Genomic DNA, 12812 nt, shown 5'->3' on the forward strand with positions numbered 1-12812 from the left:
CTGGAGATTTTATTCTAGCACAATTTGCACTGAACCAAAATTCTATTCCTTTTTATTTTATGAGAGGGTCTAAGTCACTGTGTTTGTTTAGCTGGCGATCCAGCTGCCTCAGTCTCTCAGAGTGATGGGACTTGAGGTGTATGCCACAATATGGGACAAAAAGCAATATCTTCATGGTCCACAGTAGAATTTAGAACTGAAAATTGTCTTTACAACACACATGTCATTGCTAGTTGAAGAGAAAATATATTATCAATGTTTAAAAGTTTACAGGTTGGCAAAGCCACTGGACTACCCAGATCCAGGCCAGGTGTTCCAGGCCTACAAGTGCACATGGGAGTTTGGTGTGTGGAATAATCAGTGACACCAGTGGCATGGAAGTGTCTAAAGCAGAAGTAAGGAGACAACACTAGGCTCTGGAGAATTCTATCAACAGAATCCCAAACTTCATCCACAGGCCAGATCAGCTCTATTCCCACCACAATTCCCATGGCAAACTTGGGTGGAGGACATAGCACATTTTTGGGACTTGACTTGAACACTATCACAAAACTGAAAACACCAGAAGTACGTACTGCATATATTCTTCCTTGTTTGTCTCATTGTTTATCCTTTTGCTGTCTGGTTGGATTTTAACATGTTTTATTTAGTATTTTCTGATTATTTTTATTTTTCTGTGGTTTTCTTTTTCCCTTCTTTTCCTTTTCATTCTTCTTTTCCTCCCTTTTTTTACCAATTCTTTTTGCATTTTCTTCTACTAAACTTCTTCCACTATTTCTTGAATTTCAATTTTTTAAATGTATTTAGTACAGGATCTACAGGGTCTCACTACACAGATATAAGACTTGTAGTGTTCCTCCTGTTTTCAGCCTCCCAAGTCCTGGGATTGCAGGCACACCACCGTGCCAAGTCTCAATTGTAGTCTCAGTGTACTCTTGTGAGTTTTCCAAAAATGTTAACCTAAATTATTTATCATGGATTTTTGCTATGTAGCAGTGTAGTACAGTACTGTATACATATTTATATGAATAGTATTGATAATCTTAGTTATTTTTGCCTGAAATATTTAAAATATATTAACAACATTAATTCTTTTTTTTGACCTTGGATTGTTTCCATTATTAGCCATCCCATATAAAAACTGCTGCAAATATTTTTGTACCAGTCTTTGTATGGACATAGGCTTCTCTTCTTCCTGGGGCCTATCTCACTTAGGCATAATGTATTATCTTATTTAAACTTTATTCTCTCTTATATTAATTTTATTGAGAAACAAATAGCAATGAGACAGTTTCAAAACAGGTTAGTAGGACAGTTACAACAATTAATACATTGCATATTGTTGTCTTTGTAGCATATATTCATACTACAAGGTGCAGACATGATGTTCTGTCCAAACATTCTTAGTACAAATCTTTCTTCTCATTGAATTAAGATAAAGTAGCTGTATACCTATCCTAACTATTTTATATATACAGATACAAAATGGCCATTCATTTATATCCCCTTTTTTACTTAGTCTTGTCAGAGATGGGTATTCCATTGCCATTTAAATAATATTAATTCTAACATATTAAAAGAATTTTAGACCTTTGCACTACAGTGATCACGATGGGCCATTGCCACAGGGGTCTGGGCTTTGTGGAAAGCAGCATCCTATTTCTGGAGCCCCCATGCAGAGTTCAAAAACTTGAAAAGCTTGGTTGCAGAGTGGCAGAGGCCACTAGAAGTTTAATGTTGCAGGCCTCTTGAGTTACCTGTGAGGTTTATGTATAGAGGTGCCACCCTCCAACCTCTGCTCAAAGCCTTTTAGAGTGTTGGCCTTGGGTCAGATGTGGAAGCTCTCATGCATTTCCTGCTCTGGAGCCTTATCCTGTATCCTCAGGTTTCAGAAGAGTTCCGGAGTACAGTTCTAGAGTTGGCAGCAGCACAGCCCAGGATGAGGCAAAGGGCTCAAAGTTACCATTGATACTGTTTGAGAATCTTGGTGCCTGGAACATTTGCTACAGAAGAAACAAGCTGCTTCCCTCCTGTATCAGAGGCTTTCTCAAGAGAATTGATGCATCTGGCAATTATTTCTAGGACAAGCATGTAACTTTGGGTGTTGATTAACCTATCCAATAAACAGGAGCATCTGTGTCTTAGGATAAATGTACACTTGCAGATGTTATTATTTCCTACTGTTATTGTAAAGGATGATCTTCGATATCGATTATTAGAAATATTAGAAATTTTGACTGTTGTAGGTGTTCAAGGAAGTTTGTAAAGATGTGTTCAGTCTTCCTCTTTTAACTATAGGCTTCAAGGGCAGAAATTCTGAAGTATTTCAAGCATCTATATTTGATCCCAATCTCTGAGGCCTTTATTCTTTAATCATCTGAGTGAGATGTGTCTGTACTATACTGAGTACAATGTGGGGCCATGTCAATCCCCTGTTATCTTTTGTTGTTGTTGTTCTCAAGATTGAACACAGCACCTCACAATTGTTGGGCGAGTACTTTACCACTAATGTACACAGTCCTTTTATTGCCTTTTCTAATGCAATATTGTGGCTGGAAGCTAGAAGCCACTTCTTGATGGTATTTTATGGGGAGGGGGGATATAGTTTTTGGTAGTATGCAATGTATTCCTTTTTTCAGTGAGGTTTTGGTTGACACAATCATAATGCAATTTACAAATGGTTTCAAGTTTCGCTGGAGTGGATATTGTGTCTACAAAGGCTTTAAATAAACTGACATGGTTAAAACCTTTGCTGAGTTGAGCTAGAGCTCTTAGAGCACCAACAGATGTTGGTCAAGATTTTTTTTGGGTTCATTTTTGGGGTCCTGAATTTTTAAGAGCCTTCTCTAGTGGGTTTTAGTCATGGGTTCAAATATGGAGAATTTCAAGAAGTGGAAATGAAATCTGTAAAAGGCCCAAATCCTAGCCAGTAGGTCTGTCCTGATAAGAAAGAAAGACTCATCACTGGGTACTGTGAGGATATGAGGCTGTACCAAGGCTTGGGGTTGGCAAGTGCCTTTGTTCTGATGGCACCTGGCCTACCCTAGCCACTGCCCTGTGGCATCCATGATAGTGTACAAGAATGGAGATAACTGCTCTTCACAAGAAGGTGTAGGCTTCTATGCTTGGCCTGGTTGGGTACAGGGCTCATTCAGGGATGAGGACCTGTGAGAGCAAAAAGTTCATATCTGTAGTTTGCACCTGAGAGTCAGGATGATTGTCTTGTAAAAAGTACAGGATGTGCTAAGGATCACCAATGCATTTGAGCCCAGCCTGAGCCAGACTCTTCTTTAAACGAAAAAATTTCCTTGACTAGACCTCTGAGAAAACACCCACACCAGGCCCATGGAGGAATCTCCACTAGCTTTGTGGAAGATGGCTAGGTTTACTTGGCAAATATGGCTCCTGTACAACTCATGATTTTGAGATGAAGGAAGCATTGAAACAACTGCCCAAGGTCATGGCTAGGGCATCTTGAGAAAACAAATTTTTCGATGGGAAGATAATGACTAGCACTGGGAACAGTTGGATTCGAAGAAGAATTATGTTCTGTAGCACAGTTGAGCAACTGGTTGATAGCAACTAAGCATTTCAAAACAGCTGAAAGGATAATACGTATTTCCAATGAACTGATAAAAGTAAAAAGTGGATGGAGATGGCAGTTCTTGATCTAACTGTAACAGTTGCATACATTTATTAAAATTTCAACACTTTATCCCAAAAATCTGTAAAACTTTTACAAAAAGTCCAGGTATGATATTGCACTCTTGTAATCCCAGCACTCAGGAGGTTGGTGCGAGAGGATCATCTCAAATTGGAGACTAGCCTAAGATAGTAAGTTCAAAGTCTGCATGATTTACAAAGCAAGAGCAGCTCAGAATCAAATTTTAAAAGGGGAAGAAAACAGAAAACATAAAGTAGATTTTTTCTTTTTTGATACAAGGTCTTGCTTTATAATCTAGGCTGGCCTCAAATTCAGTGATCCTCAACTCCCAAGTGCTGACATTACAGATATGCATCACCATGCCTGGCTCCAGAGAGAGCTCAAAGGGGCATAATTGGGTGCATGAAAGTGAGATATAAGTGTATAGGGCGGGGAGAGGGTGGTAGCAGGAGCAACCAGGCTTGTGTAATGGCAACATGACATGGAATTGGAACAGGCAAACAATTAAAAGACCTGCAGGAAACAAAGAAAAGTATGCCCCTTTTTAGAGGTGGAAAGATAGGGACATTAGATGAGAAGATTTTAATTAAACATTTGTCACTTTTTCCAGGCGTCCTTGTGGAAATCATGTTTTTAAACCATGCATGGCAATCCCTGATGCACTTTTGTGATGCCCAGGAAAGACAAGGCAACTTGGAAATCCATCTACTTCCTTAAGATCATCCAACTTTTGAATGATTATCCAAAATGCTTCACTGTGGGAGCAGACATTGGCTCTGTGAGATGCAGCAGATTCAAATATCCCTCTCAGGGAAGATTGTGGTGCTGATGGGCAAAAATACCATGATACACAAGACCGTCTGAGGAAAAATGGAAAGCAGCCCTGCTCTAGACAAACTGTTGCCTCATATGTAGAATAACATGGGCTATATGTTCACCAAGGAGGACCTTACTGGGATCAGGGGTATGGTGCTGGACAATAAGCTGCCAGCTGGGGCCAGGGAGATAGCTCCGCAGCCTAAGTGCTGGCCTGGTAAGTGCAAGGTCCCGAGTTCGACCCCCAGGACCAAAAAAAAAAGCTGCTATCTGGGCAGGTGCCTTTGCACCCTGTGAAGTCACCATGCCAGCCCAGAAGCTGAGTCTGGGGTGTGAGAAGTCATTCCAGAATCTGACATCAACACTAAAATTTCCAGAGGCACCACTGAAATCCTGAGAGATGTGCAGCTGAATAAGACAACACAAAACTGGAAGCCAGCGAGACCACCCTCCTGAACATGTTGAATATTATCTTTTGTGCAAATCCTACAGCAAGGGTTTCACAGTGACATTTACAAACCTCAAGTGCTTGATGTTGCACAGGAAAGCTCATGCTTGCTTTCTGGATGGTGTCTGTAATGTTGCTAGTGTCTGCAAACTGGTTATCCAACTGTTGCTTCAGTGCCCCATTCTATCATCAATGGGTACAAGACAATCCACGCTTTGTCTGTGGAGACTAATAACACTTTTCCAGTTGCTCTACAGTCAGGCCTTCTGGGTTGATCCATTTGCATTTCTGGGTGCTCTTCCTCCTACTGCAGTTGCCCCAGCCAGAATGAAAGCTGAGGAAGTGTCAGAGGAGTCAGATGAAGATATGGGATTTGGTCTCTTCAACAGATAACTAGAAGACAAACTACTCAGGCTGCCTGATTGGCAAAGCAAGGAATAAAGGGATAATACTCTTTCTATTTTTAGTGATAATTCTCTTTAAAAAATAAATAAACATATGTTGTCAAAAATAAATAAATGAATTGTAAATAAAATAAAATGTAGTGTTTATTTTTTATTTATTTTATTGAGAAACAAATAACAATGAGACAGTTTAACAACCGATTACTAGGACAGTTTCAAAAATTATTACATTGTTTATTGCTTTCTTCGTAGTGGTTATTCATAGTACAAGATGCACACATGATATTCTTTCCAAATACTCCTGGTACAAATCTTTCTGTTCACTGAATTAAAAGAAAGTAGCTGTATCTCTAACTTATTTGGAATATACAGATAAAAAATGGTCCTTCATTTGCATCCCTTTTTTAATCTAGTTTTGTCAGAGAAGTGTAATCCATTGTGATTTAAATATTGTATCTAATTGAATTCAGCAAAATAATCCAATATAGTCCAGTAGTTCATAATAGTGGTGGGTTTTTCATAGGACTGGCAAAGTCAAGAGTTGTTGACTTGAGCCTTTTACAGCTCAGCATATTAATATGGCTTTACATTTTATACTTCGTTTTCATATTTTTCTGCTGGAAGGTTAAGATCAAGATGAAGCAAGATATATATAACAAGAAATGTAAGTTTTCTATCTGCCACGGCCCGTCAAATCCCCTCGGGATTGACCCTGAAGCCCTGTACTGCAGTTTGTAGATCCTTTGTCAGTATCAATTATGTTGATGAGTGATGGCCATTGCTTGAGCAATTTGCTCTCTGTGAAAGCCTGAGAGAATATTTCTCTCCCTGTGACTTTCCTTAGGCACACTCTAAACTGTCGATCACTTTCATCTGTAGATCCATAGTCTACTTCATCAGCAAATTTGAGACACAACTGAGTTACATGATTTTACAGTACAGGTTCTCCTATATCCTGAGTCCTCACTGTCCTTGAAGGGCTAGGGCCAAAATGGTTGCTGTCCTCTTTTTTCTCTAAATTTTGGTCTGAAATTTAGGTTGTTAATCCTTCAGAGGAGAACCTTATTATTATTACTCTACAACATAGGCCATTGAGCTTAACTTCACTATATGTACGAATATAAAACATCTTAGACATACCATGGTACAGGTATTTTCCACCAAGTGAGGTATGTTAATTTTTTTTATTTTTTTTCCATAATTTTATTGAGGTTAAATTTTAAATCTATACAGAATGTGAAGAAAAAAAAAAAGAAAATGGATTCCAGTTGAAGATATACTCATAAATGAATCAAACCAGATAGATGAGTGTAAATATCTTATAGTCTCCCTAGTGTAAGAACTCAAAAGAAGAAATAAAAATAGGTATAATACAATTAAAAGGAAAGTGAGAACTTAAGGGTTAAACAATGAAGAGAAGGTAAGGAGAAAATCTAGGAAACATGACAGAGGCAAAAACCATACATATATATGCACAAGATGGGTAAGGCAATGATCCTGATAATCTTCAGCAAGGTTTTGAAACTAGCAGTTAATTGGTAGGATTCTCAACTTGAACTAACTATATATACTGTTACCTGTGAACTAAGCAACTGCACTGAAGATATCAATATGTAATAGTAGGGTCATGCTTGGAATGCTTTTCATTCTGGTCTTCTAAACATGTACTGTTTGTCATGCCATACCAATTATTGGTATACTGTCTCTCAAGTAGATATTTGCTTTTAAAAGAAGGGTAACAAATGAAAGCAAGAGACAAGAAAATAAAGGTCATAGGACTGTCCTGCTACAGTGCTGTATATGGTTAGATTTCTACATTTCTGTGTAAAACTATGTAATTTTTTATTCCTATTTTTTAATATTATTTTATTTTACTTCCAAGATTTGGCTATCATAAATTGTGCTGCCATAAACATAGGTGCACATATATCACTATGATATGAGGTTTTCAGTTCCTCTGGGAAAATTCACAGTAGAGGGATAGCTGGTTTAAATTGGATTTCCAGCCTAGTTATTTAAAGAGTCTACGCAATGATTTGCATGATGGTTGCCCCAGTCTACATTCCCAACAGCAGTGGAGAAGGGCTTTATCCCACAGGCTCTCCAACATTTGTTGTTGGTTGATTTCTTTATGTTAGCTGTTCTTTCTGGGGTGTGATGGTATCTCCGTGTTGTGTTAATTTGCATTTCATGGATAGCTAGTGATGTGGAGTATTTTTTCATATATTTATTTGCTTCTACAATTCCTTCCTCTGAGAGATGTGTGTTCATCTTGCATGCACATTTCTAATACCAGTATTTTCTGTTGCAATCTCAAGACCACAAATGAAAACTAGTCATCTTACTAAGATCATAAATGCTATTAAAAATGTATAAATGTCATCTATAATGCAATCACCAGGAGCCGCCTTGGAGGAATATGTTTACCAAAATGTAGTGTCATAGGTACAAGCATATTTATTGCAATGTGATTTGTAGGCTCCCCAAGCACCTTTCCAGCCAGAGCCGAGGCCCAACTTGTGTGGGACCTTCAGCCTGCTCACAACTTAAACGCCTCTCCAGCCAGAGCCAAGGCCTGACATGTGGGATAACATCTGCCTACTCGTCACTCCCTAGACCCTTCTCCAGCCAGACCCCAGGCCCGGTGTGTGCGTGTGACCATCTGCACACTCACGAGAACCTCCTCCATCAGACAGTCCTCCTGTGAAATGCTGTGGTAGAACTCCCTGCAGAGAGAGTGGGGGCCAGACCCACTCAGCTAATCCAGGAGCAGAATATCTTGCCAGGGTTGCAATGCATGTTCACTTCCATGGGATGCAGAAGGAAGAAGCTGAGTATGGCAGCAAGACCCAAGCCAGGCACAACTGGATGAATTCAAACTTCGTAGATCTGCACCCGGTAAGCTATTGAAGATATACTCAACAGCTCTCTCTCTCTCTCTCTCTCTCTCTCTCTCTCTCTCTCTCTCTCTCTCTCTGTTGTTTGAAAGAGGGGGCAACAGGCAACTGAGTGAACCAGTCTACCTAGAAGACCCCATGTGCATCAAGGGGAGGTGATCAGACAGAACTTGGGGGAGCTGATTTAAATACAAATTACCAATTCAATATCTGCTTAGTTACACAGACATAACATTTGCTCTTATGACCTAAAATACAAACCCATTAGTTATGAAAGATTGTCAACTGATAAATATCACTACTCATTATTAGTGTTCCTAATTGTAGTTCTATAAATACAAAATTGTAACTGCCTAAAACACATAATGTCTCTTGGATAAGAATTTCAGTAGGTGCTAAGGTAATGACTGCACCAAAGCTCTACGCCAAAAGTTTGAGGACAGTACTACATGAAATGACAAAGAGAAGGAGCAAAATGCATTCACAGGCCCCAAGCCCTCCCAGAAAAAATGCAGGAGACACTAGCACAGAAGAAATTGGAGGGGCTGGGGAGATGGCTCAGTGGAATAAGCGCTTCCCTGGAAAGCACAAGGGCCTGAGTTCAATCCCTGGTTCCACCAAAATAAAAGAGAGAAAGAAAGAAAGAAAGAAAGAAAGAAAGAAAGAAAGAAAGAAAGAAAGAAAGAAAGAAAGAAAGAAAGAAAGAAAGAAAGAAAGAAAGAAAGAAAGAAGAGAAGAGAATTCACACACCTGAAACCTCTGAATTAATAGCATCTGAAGTAAATAAACGACTGTAGAAACATACAGAGGGAATCAGATAAGAAATAATCCCTGAAGTAAAAAAAGAAATAAAAACTATAATGAAAGAATTACTAAATGATGATAAAAAATAGAGGAGAATAGATACTGATAAAAAATAGAGGAGAATTAAGAAAATGATGGAATCCTTGAATGAAAAATATAGCAAAGAAATAGATCACATGAAGCAGATTCAAAGAGATATAGAGGAAATTAAAACTTCAATCACAAGCTGGCAAAGCCTCTTGAATGAAAGTGAAGATACAGTTTCAGAGCTTGAAGATGCTGTTACAGCTAGAGAAAAGGTAAGAAAAGATCTCTTAAGAACAACTAGGATGCAGAAAAAAGTAATTCAACATCTTCAAGACAATGCAAAGATGAATAATGTAAGATTAATAGGCACCAATGAGAAAGAAGGATTCAATGCAAATCATATAAGAAGAATATAGGGGCTCTGTTGTTTTGGGTACTGGTATAGGGATTAGAGTTCTCGGATCTGGCCTGGTGATACTATGTCATTCTGCAGATTATTCAGGGGAGAAATTTTCCAGAACCACTTTGAACCAGGTATCTCAGTGTATGTGAAGTGTGGCTATGAGCTGTTTTCCGGACACACAAAGTACATACACTCATCTCCGTGGCCAGCACTCAAGAATACTATCCACACTGATAGTGTGGTCAAATGTCAGGAGCAAAACCAGCCTGACCCCTGAAGGTGTCTTGTGGAAGGAGTGTCGATGGGCTGTGCCATGAGTTCCTGAATGATGGCCCCAAGTGGGAACAACCTTGATTTTGCATATTTAGCAGCTTACTAAAGTTCATCCCTAAAGACAAAGAAACTTCTGCCTCCCAAGAGCACTAGATGGGCACCCCATATCCACCCCTGAAAGATACACAGTGACTACATCCTGGACTTCACAGCTTGATACTAGAACCCTAAACACTTTTAAAGAATTCTGAACAGGGTCTCCTTGCCAAAGCACTTGTTTGTGATAGCCCATAAACTTTTGCCAGGACAGGTACTGGGTAGGATGCATGATGTCAGCTCTCTTAGCTTCTGGCTCAGAGTCTCTATAAGGTGGGCTCTGGACTCACCTTTGAGTGATGTTGTACTTCTACCTCTTTATTTTCAGTTTGTTGCCCCCTCCCTGGCTATCTGGATCTCCCCTTGTTGGCCCCTTGTCCTCTGTCTATCTCCTTCAGCCTGTGCATGACACAGAACTTCAAAGGCGACTGCCTTGACCAGCTGCTTTAGTCCTGGTAGCTACATGATCTGATCTAACTAAATCTTCTTAGGAGAGTCAGGGTGATGATGATCTGTAGCCTGCTGGGGAGCAAGCCAATGAACCACACCCAGAACCATAGTCCTTTAGCAGAGGAGTCTGGAAATGTTTCACAATCTGCAGGTGTAGCTTGCTTCACTCAGGGTGCAGAAGCTTCAGTTGCACCATTATCTAATGAATTCAGCAGTGGCTATGGGGTTCACTTCCTCTAGTTCACACTGGCAGAGATGTATCTTCCCCAGATTTGTCCACTATACCTTACTGTGACAGTGCCCAGAAGATCTTGTCATCTAGGAGGGTGGGTGATGTTGAAGCACTCACACTATCTTGAGTACTTTCTGGAGTAATCCCAAAGAAATCAATAAACAGACAAAAAAAAAGAATATAGGGAGAAGTAATAGTAGAAAACTTCCCAAATATGGGGAACAACCTGGCATTATGGTAACCGAATCACATAGGACTCAAAATAAAATCAACCCAATTAAAAACACCCAGATATATAATAAAGATCCAAAAAATTCAGCACAATAACAGTATGCTAAAAACATCACATTTAAAGAAAAACCCATCAGAATAACAGCAGACTTCCCTTCACAAATCAAGTCAAGGAACACCACACACCCCATTAGAACAAATCATTCTATTCATTAAGAGAATGTAACTATATATCTATTCTAACCACTTTGAATACACAGATACAAAATGGACATTCATCTGTATACCCTTTTTTGTTAAGTTCCGTTATTTGAATATTATAGGGAATGGTGTTTGTAAATAGGATCTCAAGTCCGCATCTTGTACAGCAATTAACCACTAAGAGGAATGTACGCAGTGTGCTAATTATTGAACTGTCCTAGCGATTTGATTTGAAACTGTCTCATTGCTATTTGTTTATCAATAAAATTATGAAAAAAAGGAAAAAAGAAACAAATCAAGTCAAGAACAAAGATGCATCAAATTATTTGAAGTCCTCAACAAAAACAAATTCTATCCCAGACTACTATACACTGTAAAACTTTCTTTCAAGTTTGATAGACAACTGAAATACTTCTCCAATAAAGAAAAATTAAACTATTTCATGATAACAAAGCCAACATTACAGAATTCTAAAAGATACTCTAGGGAGTGACTAAAATGAACACAGCTCCACAAATGAGAATGGAAAGAACACACCAAATAGGCAAACAATTAAACACAGGAGAATAAGGGATGCATAAAAGCAGGTAAACACATGTCAATCATAAGTCAATACACCTCAATTATAACCATCAATGTAAATGGACTCAATTCACCAATTAAAAGAAATACACTGGCACAGTGGATTAGGAAGCAAAATACAACAAGATACTGTATACAAGAAACACACTTAACTCATAAAGAAATTCATAGGCTGAAAGTCATGCCCCAGCACCTCAAAAAAAAAAAGCAGGGATACCAATCATTTTATAGACAGTCTCATCTTTAGAACAAGAGTGATCAAATGAAATAAAGAAGGCCACTACATACTGGTTAGGGGAAAAATTCAAAAGAAAAAGGTAACACTAATAAATACCTATGCATCCAACAAGGGAAAACTCAACTGTATAAGACAAATTTTAATTTACATGAAAAATATAATATCAAATAACACCATCTTAACAAGGGTCCTCAAGACCCCTTATCCTAAAAAGATATGATAAGCAAACAAAAAATTAGCAAAGAAGTAGCAGAACTGAACCAAAGTTTTGAACAAATGGCCTTAGTGGACATATAGAGTGTTCTGACCAACTACATCTAAATACACAATTTTTTCAGCTTCACATAGCTCATTTTTAAAAATATTACACATAGTAGTCCATAGGTCATTCTTAAGTATGTGGAAGAAAACATAAATTATCCCATGTGTATTATCTGATTACAGTGCAATAAAACTGCAAAAAAATGACAAAAGACACAAAAAAACCCTCATAAGTACATGGAAATTAAACAACACCCTCCTTACCAAACAATGGGTTACAGATGAGATTAAACATTTACAATTCAATGAAAACACAAGCGAAACTTATCAGAATTCATGGGGTGAAATGAAAGCATTGCTTAAAGGGAAATTTATCACTGTGAACTCACACATTAGGAAAAAAATCCGGAAACATATAAATACCCTAATGCTGCACCTCAGACACCTAGAAAAAGAAAAGGAAACAAAACAAAAAGATCAAAGATAGGACAAAATTATAAAGATTAGAGCAGAAATTAATTCTACTAACACAAAGAAAACAATCCAAAGAATTAATGAATCAAAAAGTTGGTTCTTCAAAACACTAAATAAAATTGATAAGCCCCAAGGAAACTTCATCAAAAAGAAGAAAGAAAATTCTCAAATTTAAGCTATAAAGAATGGAAAGGGTAAAATTACAACAGACCCTGTGGAAATTCTGATCATCAATAGCTGTTTTGAAAATTTTTAGTCTCACAGAATTAAAAACACAAAAGAATTGGATAGTCCCAGAAAGGTACAAATTA

General features: G+C 38.2%; 1 protein-coding gene and 1 pseudogene across 1 annotated transcript in view; one reads left to right on the forward strand and one right to left on the reverse strand.

Annotated features, from left to right (window-relative positions):
* LOC101588615 (antigen WC1.1-like) overlaps positions 1 to 12812 on the reverse strand; it is a 343741-nt gene that overhangs the window by 270146 nt on the left and 60783 nt on the right. The window lies entirely within an intron of this gene.
* LOC101588225 lies at positions 9540 to 9889 on the forward strand (annotated as a pseudogene).

Source organism: Octodon degus, unplaced genomic scaffold (assembly GCF_000260255.1).
Source record: "Octodon degus isolate 3935 unplaced genomic scaffold, OctDeg1.0 scaffold00400, whole genome shotgun sequence".
NCBI lineage: Eukaryota > Metazoa > Chordata > Mammalia > Rodentia > Octodontidae > Octodon > Octodon degus.